General features: G+C 31.9%; 1 non-coding gene across 1 annotated transcript; it reads right to left on the reverse strand.

The window, feature by feature from the left end:
- Nucleotides 1-5,447: 5,447 nt before the first annotated feature.
- Nucleotides 5,448-5,553, reverse strand: LOC114581085. The gene has a single exon (XR_003702890.1). It is a non-coding gene; the product is annotated as a small nucleolar RNA R71 (small nucleolar RNA).
- Nucleotides 5,554-10,915: the final 5,362 nt, after the last annotated feature.

The raw sequence follows: 10,915 nt of genomic DNA on the forward strand, positions 1-10,915 counted from the left end.
GAAACTCAATCTAGGCCTAGGACATGTTATAGGATACATTCTTAACAAAAAATACCAGTTGACCTATCCTAGGGAACTCGATAATATCTTTATTTTATATACGGATGCCTCCTTTTATATCTTATTTCATTGGGGCCAAGAGCTTGCTAATCGAATGTGTGTGATGTATTAGGTGTATTGAAAATGTTATCTCATGCTCTGTTTTCCAAGCCTTGTAATTGAATACCACCAACAACCCACAACCCTGAACGGCCAAAGGGGAGAGAGAAGCTCCACAGTTCAAGGAAGGATTTGGAAAGAGAGTTTGAAGATTTTGGGTGCAAAGTTTGGATATGGTTGAAGGTGGCCGGTCATCTATGGATGACCGGAACACCAAATCCATTTTATCAACTGCGAGTCCAATTATGTTGGATTCAAAAGGTAGATTCTCCTTCAAACGCATCTCCCCTCACAATCTTCGTGTTTTAGAATCTCCTCTTATTATCAAAGAGGGAGCCTTGTTGGCTAAACATAAGCCATTTCAGGATTCAAGTAAAAGAAAAGAGGTAATTTCGGTTTCTAACAAGTTACCTAACTCTCCTTTACCGGTTTCTTTATTTGGAGCAAATGACAAAGAAGCTTCTTCTTCAAGGAGTAGCTTTGTTGATATTTTGAAGAATTTCAAGGATATTGACAAGGCTAATGTCAATATCAATAATCCAATTATCTCTTCAAATCTTGATAATTCTAATGCGTGGATTAAAAACCCACACATTAAAATTAATTGGATTAAAAATCTTGATGAGAATGAAGATTTAAACATTGTTAAACTGGATGTGGATAAAGAAAAATCCAATAATCAAGTTTTGAGTAAATCTTTGGTTGTTAAAATCTTGGGAAAGATATACCTTACTCAAAATGTGCCATTGAATTAAGAAAACAATGGAAGAAATATGGAGGATTCCACTTAACCTTGCTTGGCCTAGATTGGCTACTTTGTTCGTTTCAATCTCATGAAGCAATGGAAGAAGTCCTTAATGGATGTCCATGGTTCGTAGGGGGTTTTGCAATTGGGTTAGACAAATGGTCTCCTAACTTCTCACCTAATTAATTGGAAGGTGTTTCGTCTCCGATTTGGGTTCTTCTTCCTTACTTACCCTTACACTGCTGGGATGAGTCCAATATCACAAGAATAATCTCTAGAATTGGGACTCCATTATTATTGGATGGAAATATGTTTAGGTGGGGAAGAAGAGAATTTTGCTAGAGCATGCATTCTAGTTAATTTGAACTCTAAACTTCCTTCTAGAATATGGGTAGAAGGGTTGCATGGAAAATTTTTTCAAAAGTTTGAATAAGAAAATCTTTCATCACTTTGTTTCAAATGTGGGAGAATAGGGCATACTGATTCAGTTTGTCATAATGTTGAAGAAATCCCTTCCATCTCAAATAATTTTGAAAATTTTTATGGTGCTTGGATGCAAGTCAAGTTCAAAAACAAGAAGAAATTAGTAAGAAATCAAGTGAAATCCAAGATTTTTTTAGCAGCAGAAAAAATCTGGAACGGGTGGTAGCAGTGAAAAATTTGTTCTTGCTGAACCAGAAGAAATTGTTCAAACATTAGAAGATGGAAACAAGATCGGGCTGATGTCTAATCCAGTGGAAGTTGCAGGTTTCAAATGCCAAACTGAAGAAAATGTCGATTTCAAGGAAAGAGATGAAGTGGCGGTTAACCAGAAATTTAAATTCAATACAAACCAGCTTGATTCTCTGGAATAAGTTTTTGAGTCTAATTCATTTAATTCTTTAGCTGATGTGGATAATATGGATGCTGGTTTGTTAGAAGATTCCAGGGAGATTGAAATCGAAGTTGCTGAAGAATTGGACATTTAAAATTCAAACTTTTGATCAATTCAATGGTTGTTGAGACTCCGGTTTTCTCTCCAACTAACTCAGTTCTCAAATTTAAAATTCCTCAAACTTTGGAGTCTGAAATAAAGGAGGATCATATTTCGGCTTTGTCTCCTACAAAGGCTACCGAATCAACTCAAAGTGCTGAAGCATTGGGAGTTCACAAACCAGATTTTGAATTCAAAATTTATGCTATTCAGGAAGATTTTGTTACAAAATCTGTAATAGGATCTCCCTCAACAACATTGGCGGTTATTTCCTTAGTAAATGGTAATCCCTCTTCTTCTATTATTCCTGATTTCAAATCAAGGGATAATTCTCCTTATTCAGCAATTAGTTTGAATTTCAAAAAAAACTATTCCTAAGAAAGACAAAAACTTGTTTACCAAGAAGAATGAATCCCCTGGATCAAAGCACATTTTATTCAAAGAACTTCAAGCATTGGGTCCGGCAAAAGATTTACCTAGAAGGAAGATCGATGATCACAAAGAGAAGATCGGTTTTAAAGGGTCTTCTTCCCTTTTTTCTCACTAATAATACAAAGAGTTTCTCACGTGGACAACATTATAGCAGAGATATATTTGAAGATGGAGCATATGATCATAAAGTTTGGTAAATTACTACCAAACTTTTGGAAATTATTATTGATTTGTAATTTTATTTTCAGCTTTTATTTCCTTTTTCTTTAAATTTGTTATTTTAAACTTTGCCTAAGTGATTATGGGATCTTTACTATTTCTTATTTTCCAACTGGATGGGAACTCTGGGATACTAATGAACCCTCGCGTTGTCTTATATTTAATTATCCCCTGCATCTCAACAGTTTCAAAATAGGAGATAGTGGATGTCATTTCATTTATAAAAATTTTAAATTAACAAATTTAGTTTCAATAAGGTCACTTTTAGTTACTTTTACCTAGTTTATAAGGTGTGTCGTACGGTAAAATTTCTCTCCAACTAACTCATTAGTTACTTTTACCTAGTTTATATTAGGCTATCTACACTTTTATTTTAATGCAATTTCTGCATTTCCTCAAAAAAAAAAAGAGCATGCTAATCTAGATTTTGATGAAAAAGGGGAGACTGCTCTAGTAAGAAGACCTATACCACCAAAAGGACCTGCTTCTGCCTATCCTCTAGACAACATTATTCAATGACTCAACCCCCTTGAAACCTGAATTAACTCTTATTTCCAGGAACACCACCAATAGCATGAGGATAATATTAGATGATTTGGGTAATATTTTGTTTGATCTATCATCATTTTGAATCCATCCATCACTTCTTTTATCCACCTCCGCTACCAACTGATCAGCACCCTTCTTTGACTAAGTCCTTGTCTAATGTGTTTTATGTTATTTTTCTTTGCTACTCCTCTTTTTAGTGATGTCAAAAGGGGGAGATTTTTTTCTATCCTTAGTGAGTATGTTTTCTTGTTGTATAACATGTTTTCTATTTTACTTTCTAACTTAAAATCAAATGTATGTTATGTTCATGTTTATGTTCAGGAATTTTCAAGGAGCCTTCAACGCCATGACATCTGACAAAATATTGCTGCAGCACTACCTTCAATAGCATTGAGGTGCTAAAATTCTGACATGGTCGATTGTGTTCCCTATTTTAAAGTGCTATGAGGGAAATACAGAGAATGGTGTAGTATTATCTGTATCATGGTGTTAATAAGTAAGCTTGGCATAGCCAAATTCTATATTTTTAAATTATATGGTGCAAGAATTTCTCATACCTTGGTGCTATTTTTGCACATGGACACCACAACACTCTAATGTCCACAACACCGAGGAATTTTAATTATAATTTCCAAGGTTCATGTTCTATCAGTGAAGATGTGCAAATTTTCAATAAGTAACTAATCCAAGTCAGCAAGTATTGCGGCAGTGTAAAAACTTTAGTGTCGAGGCCCTTATTTATTTCAGAGGCACCGCAATGCCTTTATTCCAAGTGTTGCAGCACTATATACCATTTTAAAGTTTTTTTAAATAGTTTTGGTGTTATATTTATAAGTGAGTTCAATAACTTATGTAATTACATTACATTTTAGAGTATTTCTTTAGTTCCCTCTTAGAGTAAAATCTATGGGAGGCTAAGAAGTCCAAGATATAATTGTTTGGAGTGTTTACCTTGTGTTTCTTAAGGCAATACTATAGATTAAAGGAAGGAGTATAGAGGAGATATTTTGATTCTCTCATGTGATATCACTCTTTCATATTTTACATTCTTCCATAAATTTAAAAAATAAAAGTTTGATAGTTAATTATTCTTAGTTTAGCTAATTCTTTTATTTTTTATTGATAAATTAAAATATATGTTAAATACTAATAAAGACTCTAGTTCTTTAAGATTTTAAAATTTTTTTTTTCAATTTTGTCCATCTTTTTATTTAACATAAATAGTTAGCATATGTTTAGTTAAAATATAGTGTGATGTTTAGCCTCAATAGAGGAATGCAAAAAAAATTGAATTTCTTGAGATAGGTTGTTTTGCATGCCTAATATTCTGAGTTCTTAAGGAGATATTATAAATGTAGGAGGTTAGAATATATCCTTTTCACCCCTACAAGCTCGATAGAGATCTAAGGATGTATATTCTCAGAATCACATTACTTGAAGAGTTTCATTAGCAAAGATATGCAATTCTACACTCATCATTCCAAAATACTAAAATTTAATATTATGTCAATATTTTTACTATTTTACTCAATCATAAAATCTCTAAAAATATCAAATTTATTTTAGTAAGATAATTATTTAAAGTAGAGGAGATAGTAGTATATCTCACTTTTTAACTTAATTCAACACATATACCTATGTATATTTAGTGAGATTTTTTATTCATTTTATTTATGGTTGATAAAGCCCAATATTTTATATAATTTAAAAGTTCACTCCATAGCCCCAATCAATTTTTTTCTGCCATTACCTATATTGTTAAATTAATTTCATAGTTAGAGATCTCAAGAAATATTTTGTTTTTTGTTGATTTTCAATATATTATTGAATTAATTTCTTAATTAGACTGGTATCTTTTAATTTATTTTTTTTGTTGATGCATATTCATGATTGCAAGCTTTATAGACAAAGAAAGGAACTTTAATTATTTGACACTTAACTATAAAGAATTCTTTTAAAAATTCAAAATAACTAAAAGGTAGTAAAAATGACTAAACTTATTTTAAATCTAGATCAATCTTGACCTCTTAGGAATTTCTCTAACCTGTTAGTAGATAGAATTCATTAGAGCATTAATAAACCTTCAATCCAAGTTAAGAAACTTGAATTAGAAATTGTTATAAATCAAATGCTTCAAAATTCTTAGTCTATGGGAACTCATGTGGAAGTTCTTAATTTACACATATAAAGTTCTTAAAAAATTATGGAATGTTTTAGTTTAATGGTGTATTTGATGATGCTATCAGACTAAGATTATTCTTATTTTCTCTAGAATATAAAGCTAAGATGTGGTTGAAATCTTTATCCTCTGGCTCTATAACCACTTGGAAAGAGTTGGCTCATAAGTATCTCCCACCTTCAAAGACTACTAAACTTAGAAATGATATCATTTCTTTTACTCAGTTTGAAGAAGAATTTATTTATGAGAATTGAGAGATTTTAAGGAAATGTTTAGGAAATCCCCTCACCATGTTTTATCTATTTTTTTAGTTGTTCAAAATTTTTATAATTAATTAGTAGGATTTCTTAGAGAAATAATTGATGCTAAAGCTGAAGGATCATTAATGTCTATGCCATTTGAGAAAATAAATGAATTAATAAAGTAAATAATTACTAATAATTTCCAGTGGCTGCTGGAAGAGTAAATCTTAAGAGAGTACCAAGATTGTACAAATCTTATGCTTTATCAATATTGACCGCCCAAATTGTAGAAAATTCAAGTTTAGCATAATCAGAAAAATGCATAATTCTTAACAGAATTATCCAGGAAATTTCAGGATCAAAAGTTAGTTGAAAATAATAATGTGTAAGGGATTAAAAATTTTAATTTGATTGGAAGATAAGATAATTCGTACTTCAATAAATATAAACTAGGTTGGAGGAAGCATCCAAATTTTAATTTTAATTAAAAATCTAGAAACCCGACTAAGTCTACTTTTAATTTTTTTTAGTAGTAGACCTCTAGGATATTTACATAATAATATAGAAATAAACCTTAAGGTAAAAGAAAAGGATCATATTAGGCATCATTTAAAGAATGCCAGCAATATACCTAAGCTAAATATACAAAAATAGGTATGTTTGGCTGAAGACTATAAACTTAGCACTATATGAGAGGTAACCCAAATTTATCTAGAGTGGTATATTATTTGTTTGAATTTTCCATGAGTCATGTTGCATTTGATGTTATTTTTTTCATTTCTTGCATTTTGTATTATTTCAATCGTTATAGTTACTATCAAAATTTAGGAAATAAGGAATAAAGAGAAGGTGTATACGAACGAGATATCCAACAACAAGAAGAAAGAAAAAGTTGGAATAGAGGAACTCCCAAGCATTTGTTGATCTCAGATGTGCCCATATCAATGGAACGGTGACTCATTATTTTGATGAATCATTTTTTCAGACATAAGAAGATTCTATAAACATTGACTCAAAATCTCACTTATCGGAGTCCATTGTGGAAGAATCTTCTAAGGAATTGGCCATGATATATCTGATCCATGCATCATATTATGAAAAATGGATACATACTTTGACTAAACATTTAAAAGAGCTCAATAACACTGAGTGAATAAACATTGCTACACTACTCACCCTAGCATTACTACTTTGAAACCATATGCTGCAACATTAAAACATTAAGAAATATTTATTTTGAACCATCATTAGCCCAGTTAATTGAGAACTACAATTTTGATTATTTCAACACCATAACAATTAGTTCTTCGAGTAAAAAGCTTGATTTTATCAAGTCAAAAACAAGATTTATAATTTTAACTTTAATTACAAAATTTTGGTAAGCACCACAACTTTAGTAACGAATGTTGTAGCTCCACTTATACTTTTATTTTTGTTTTATTAAAAGTGCCATGGTTGTTACTTACACTATGACCACTATGATTACATGTGTCAATCATCATAGTGGTAGAAAGTCCCAAAGAAATTCTTCAATTTTAAAAAACCAAAACTTCTACCACTCATGGATTGGTGTTGCGATTATCAATTTGGCAATTATATTATTTTATTCATAAATTGAGCACCACGATGCCATTTATTATAACACCATAATGTTCGACAAATTTATAGAATGAGGTTCTTTCATTTTCATTTCATTCATAACATAACCATTCCATCAAGCCCTTCTTCTTTTAAATTCTCTTTACCAAAATAGCCCCTAAGTTATTTGGAAAGAAGAAGTCTTCTTATTCTTATGATAAGAATCTATTCATATATGCTTATATCAAATCTAGTTTAATAGATTTATAAGTCACTAGGCATCTAATTCTAGAAAGGTTTTCAAAATCCTAGCCACCAAATTTAACAAATCATTGTAAGTAGATATTGGGAGGATTTTTGTGAAGAGCCTTTTAATGTAATTATTAATAATGTTTTTTTTAATGCATAAAATTGCATTAATAATGAAAAAGGAAACAAACTAAGTACTAACCAAACTAGATTTCTCCTTTAAAATAGACATAAAGAGAGGAGGAATCTTATCTATGGTTACATCTTCCCAAACAAAGGAACTCATAATCCCATAGTTAGCACATAGATCCGCTAACTTATTACATTTTCTATGAACTAAATTAAAAACAATTTCATGAAATTCTTCATAAAGATAACAACCAACATACCTCGAAGAATCTTTATGATTTGGATTTTGCAAATACCTCATCGCATTTGCGTTATCTCCTTCAATTATAAAGCCCTTGTACTTGAACATCCAATCCTTGATCACCTCCTTGAATGATTGAGTAGCCAGCATCTCCAAAGTTGTAATATCCCAGCGAATATATGATTTTCCAAAAGCCAAGAGAAATCTTCCTTGGTTATCATGTACCACACCACCAATACAAGCTTTATAAGAAGGAAGAAGGGAAGCATCCACGTTGGGAAGCATCCACGTTGACCTTAAGCTAATCGGGTGGAGGGGGATACCAATGAATATTGGACGGTCTAGGCGATTGATTAGTATCCCATTTAACAGAGCAATTAATAGATCCTTGAGCCATAGTTGAAGAATAGCGCACTGCAATAGATCAAATAATTAAAGAGCAGATTTCTTTACCATTGTGAATCAAATTGTTCCTAGATTTCCAAGTAAAGAAAACCACATTGCAATATAAATTGACCATAAAAGAGCTTTGACTGGACAACTAGTTGCTGCATTCCAATAATGAATCGAAATCAGGAATATGAAAGCCCCACTTATCAATTTGATGAAAAACTTCCTTCAGTTTTTTGCATCTAGCCACAACATGATTTAAGTCTTTTTCTTCTAAACAATTTCTCGGACAAAGACTGGAATTGTGCAGTCTTCTATGTTCCAGCAATTTGTATGTAGGAATGGCATCATTGAAAATCCTCCATCAAAATGTCTCCAACCTTGGATTCAACTTGGCTTTCTTAATCCATCTCCAATATTTCTTATTACCCGACAGATTAACAGATTTTTCAATTATCAAAGCAGAAATTGATTTACCACTCAATGAATGCATCAATTCCCTCTTGTCCTCCATAAAATATGTGCTAATCTTAATTTGAGAAATTAAGTTAACAAGATCATTGCCCATGTGGTTTCTAATAACATCCACATTCCATCTACCATCATTAATACAATTTGAAATCGAAAATCTGCTATTATCATTTGGAATAACAAAAGTTGGCCATTTGTTTAAACTTTTTTCTAAGATCCAATTATCATTAAAAACATCATTGTCAACAACATTGACAACATTCCATCTAATAATTGTGCTAAGAGATTTAATTCCATCAGCAAGGATCTTCCAAGAAGAAGAACCCGTTCTTCTTGAAACGCCTTCATCCAGAATACTTCCATATTTCAAATAGAGGATTTTGTGCAGCATTGACTACTTATCTTCCATGTATCTCCAAGCCAATTTAGCTCTCAAGGGTCTTACAAAACTAGAGCAAGAGTGAAGACCTTTTCCACCACAAGCCAAGGGTAAACACATAACATTCCAATTGACATAATGAATGCCATTTCTATTGTTAGATTTATTCCAGATAAAATTTCTACAGATTTTGTCAACTTCATCAAGCACACTCTTTGGAACTAAAGAGTTTGTACAATGAAAGATAGTATATGAAGAAAGAATTGTTTTAGAAAATAAAATCTTTCCTGCCAAAGAAATGAGTTTTCCTCCCTAAATGTTTGTCATCTTCAATGCTTTGTCAATGATAAATTGGAAATCTTCTTTAGCTAGTCTTCTAGTTGCTAACTTTATTCCAAGATAAGTCAATTCCTTGGAAACTTTGAACCCCATGATTCGCGTAACAGATTTCTTCAGTCTTCTATTAACTATTTTGCCAAAAATCATACTAGATTTGTTGAAATTGATGCATAACCCAGTCCATCCATAGAATTTTTGCAAAACAGATTTTACTTCTTTAACTACCTTCACTTTTGTTTCCAAAAAGATGATTATATCATCAGCATACAACAAGTGTGAAAGTCTTGGACCCTTGGAGCATAACTGGATTCCAATGCTATCTTCTCTTTGTTCAAAGCCATTGATAGAAGTTGAGTGCAAAGTATAAAAAGAAAGGGCGACAAGGGACAACCTTGTCTAAAACCACTCTTATGTTCTATCCAATTAGAAAGATTGCCATTGATAAGAATTGAAAATTTTGAATCTTGGACACATTCTAAAATAAGATTAGAGAAATTGGAAGGAAACCCAAAAATCTTCAAGGCTTTCTTTAAGGTTGGCCACCCCATTGAATCAAAGGCATGTTCCATGTCTATTTTGAAAGCAGCCAATCCTTTAGTAGATTAAGAGTATTTGAATTTATGCATAACCTCTTGAGCAATAAGCACTTGATCTAAAAGAGATCTACCTCTCAAAAACGTAGATAAGTTTAGGGATGATAGAAGACATCCTGTTAAGTAAAACTTTTGCCACTACTTTATAAACCGAATTACATAAGCTAATCAGTCTAAAGTTAGAAGGAACCAAAGGATTAGAGACTTTAGGGATAAGCACAATGATAGTTTTCTTCCAATTAGGATCCATAAATGAAGACTCCAAAAAAGCATTTATAACATTCCAAAAATCAATCTTAATGATATCCCAATAAGCTTCTAAAAAAGAGAAGGAAATACCATCATTAACTGGGGATATATTATTGCCACTGAGCTCGATCACATCCTCCACTTCCTTGAATGTGAAAGCTTTGTCAAGAAAAATTCTATCTTCATCATCAAGAGAATTCAACGGATTGGGCCAATTATCCATATTGCATTCTCTAATCCTCTATTCTCTTTGAAGTAATTGAGCAACACATTCTCAATACATTGCTGATCTTTCATAATTATTCCATCTTCATTTTTAATTTTTGCTATGAAATTTGAGTTCCTTCTAGCTGAAGCATATGTTTGAAAAACTTGGAATTTTGGATCACCTTCCATCATCCACTTTACCTTTGGTCTTTGTCCCCACCAAGTCTCCAATCTAGCAAGAGTAGAATTGAGCTCTTACACTTTAACTTTGAGTAACCAGCAATCATTATCTGAGAGAAAACCTTCATTCACTTCCTTCAGTTGTAAATCTTCAATTTGCTTCAATGGATTACCTTTCAACATGATTAAGCATTTCATTTTTGCTTTACTCTAATAGAATAAAGCCTTTAATGACATCTTCATCTTTGTATTTAGAATTTGAGCAAAGTTACCTTCACATCTTTTCATCCATATGCCTTTACCCAAAGCTACCGAGGCCTTGTTTGAAGCCCAAATGTCTTCAAACCTTAACACCTTCTTAGAAGCATGCTGAATCATGAGATTAAGGAGGATTTGACAATGATCTGAGGCC

Source organism: Dendrobium catenatum, unplaced genomic scaffold (genome assembly GCF_001605985.2).
Source record: "Dendrobium catenatum unplaced genomic scaffold, ASM160598v2 fragScaff_scaffold_133, whole genome shotgun sequence".
Taxonomy (NCBI): Eukaryota; Viridiplantae; Streptophyta; class Magnoliopsida; order Asparagales; family Orchidaceae; genus Dendrobium; species Dendrobium catenatum.